The following is a 2500-nucleotide window of genomic DNA, read 5'->3' as shown; positions in this document are numbered from 1 at the left end:
GTGGTGGAGGTGCACATTCTCCTGAAGGGGAATCCTGTGAGACAGACACGGAGTAATGATGATAATGATGTGTGATAATAGTTGTGTTGTCGTTGTTGTTATTATTATTATTATCATTATTATTATTATTATTATTATTATTATTATTATTATTATTATTATTATTAGTTATTGTTATTATTATTATTATGATTATGATCATGATTATTATTATTTTTATTATTTTGAGAAGAGAAAGTGTACCATTGATTCCTGGCGTCTTAAAGGTTTCCTGGTTTTATTATTATTTTTATTATATATATATATATATATATATATATATATATATATATATATATATATATATATATATATATATATATATATATATATATAGAGAGAGAGAGAGAGAGAGAGAGAGAGAGAGAGAGAGAGAGAGAGAGAGAGAGAGAGAGAGAGAGAGAGAGAGAGAGAGAGAGAGAGAGAGAGAGAGAGAGAGAGAGAGAGAGTGGGTTCAGGCAGGGGAGGTCGGCGGCAGACCTGCACCTGCTCCTCTCGACGGAGTGGAGTGGGGCCTTGGACCAAGGGAAGACCACGGCTGTCGTGGCTCTTGACATCGAGGGGGCGTTCGACAAAGTGTGGCACGCAGCCCTCACCACAAAGCTCCGTGCTATAGGCGTGGACGGGGCTCTCCTCCAGCTCTTTGAGAATTACTTGAGAGACAGACATCTCAAAGTAATCATCAATGGGCGGGAATCAAATCCACAGCCCATAAGGGCAGGTGTTCCTCAAGGGAGCTGCCTCGGCCCTTTGCTGTGGAATGTGTATGTCAATGATCTGATGCACCTCGTTCCTACCGCGAAGGCGTTTGCAGATGACATAACACTATCCCACAGCTACGGACTGGAGGAGGAAGCTGCAGCCAACCACGACATCAACGCCACCCTGAGCCGTGTTGCAGCCTGGGGAAGGAAGTGGCAAGTAAAGTTTGCCGCTCACAAAACCCAGCAGCTCACTATCAACAGGACAAGTAGAGCCCCGCGCCTCACCTTCAACGGGGAGACACTGACGCCGCGGGATGAGGTGGAGGTGCTGGGGGTCACTTACGACCGTAAGTTGACCTTCAGAACCCACGTGGAGCGACTCGCCAGAGAGGCCTCAGGGAAGCTGGCATCCCTGAGGAGAATCTCCTACCTCCTTGACGCCAAGGGACTGGAGTTACTCTACAAGGCGCAGGTCCGCTCCTCCTTGGAGTACGCGTGCCTGGCCTGGGGCGGCGCGGCAAACAAGCACCTCGCTCTCCTGGACAAGGTGCAGGACCGAGCGGCGAGACTCATCAGGAACAGTGAGCTCGGCCTTCAGCCTGCACTGCACACCCTCCAGCACCGACGAGACGTGGCGGGCCTCACCGTCATGTTCAAGGTGCAACAGCAACGGGTGCCGCACCTACAGGCTCTCCGGCAGCCTGCCCGACATGCCGAAGTCACCACCAGAGCTGTCACACGTGGCCCTGGGGAGCTGCACCAGCCCAGGTGCAGAACGTGGCACCATCAAAGACAGTTTCTGAACACATACATTGGCTGGTGGAACGAGTTTGTTACCGTGCAGCCAAGTGTTGAGGGCTGGACCAGGCAGCAGTTCAAGACTGCAGTGAATGTGTGGTTGTAACAGACAAACAGAGAGAGGCTTTCAGATAGAAGGCATTAACAATGACTTCTTTAGCCTAAATTGTTGTATGAAATATGTAAAGTATATGTACAGCAACTCTGTAAACACATATCATGTAGATTTGTATAAATAAAAAAAAAAAAAAAAAAGAGAGAGAGAGAGAGAGAGAGAGAGAGAGAGAGAGAGAGAGATCTTCTTTGCTTTTCTCTTCCAATTCCATAATAAACATTTGAAAAGGAAAAATTCGAAAATTTTGTCTAAGGAAAGTCTCTCTCTCTCTCTCTCTCTCTCTCTCTCTCTCTCTCTCTCTCTCTCTCTCTCTCTCTCTCTCTCTCTCTCTCTCTCTCTCTCTCTCTCTCTCTCTCTCTCTCTCTTTATATATATATATATATATATATATATATATATATATATATATATATATATATATATATATATATATATATATATATATATATATATATATATATATATATATATATATATATATATATATATATATATATATATATATATATATCTCCCAATCTCTTTATCAATCTTTTCACCTTTCCTACTACTCTCTAACTTCAAATCTACTCCATCCCATTTCCCTCTCAGTTACTCCTCTCGTGACTCCTCCTCACTCCAGCCTAGCTCTCACCCAGAATGTGTATGACATGTACCGATCATTGGAGATGCTTGTGGGTGGCGCTGGCTGAGCCAACCGTCACTCCCTCCCACTGTAGCACCCTTAGTACCTTTAACCAAGAGCCAAGCATCTGAAAGAGAATGCGTGGTGAGGAAGGGAGGAAGAGAGAGGGGGAAGAAGGAGGAGTGATGAGTTAGAGCGAGTGAAGGAAAGGGGAAAAGG

The 2500-nt window shown here is 44.6% G+C and overlaps 1 long non-coding RNA gene across 2 annotated transcripts in view; it reads right to left on the bottom strand.

The window, feature by feature from the left end:
- The window catches only part of LOC135110382 (uncharacterized), a 3336-nt gene that overhangs the window by 444 nt on the left and 392 nt on the right, over positions 1-2500 (bottom strand). Inside the window, exons 2-3 of one of the 2 annotated variants that reach the window (XR_010273229.1) lie at positions 2291-2408; positions 1-34 (exon numbers count right to left, since the gene is read on the bottom strand). The exon at positions 1-34 is cut by the window's left edge and continues 444 nt beyond it. This is a non-coding gene — a long non-coding RNA (uncharacterized LOC135110382). The remainder of the gene's footprint in view (positions 35-2290; positions 2409-2500) is intronic. The other variant, XR_010273230.1, reaches the window with a different exon arrangement.

Source organism: Scylla paramamosain, chromosome 20, assembly GCF_035594125.1.
Source record: "Scylla paramamosain isolate STU-SP2022 chromosome 20, ASM3559412v1, whole genome shotgun sequence".
In the NCBI taxonomy this organism is placed as follows: domain Eukaryota; kingdom Metazoa; phylum Arthropoda; class Malacostraca; order Decapoda; family Portunidae; genus Scylla; species Scylla paramamosain.
The sequence above is the reverse complement of the archived record's forward strand: the minus strand, read 5'-3'. Positions and strand labels throughout refer to the sequence as shown.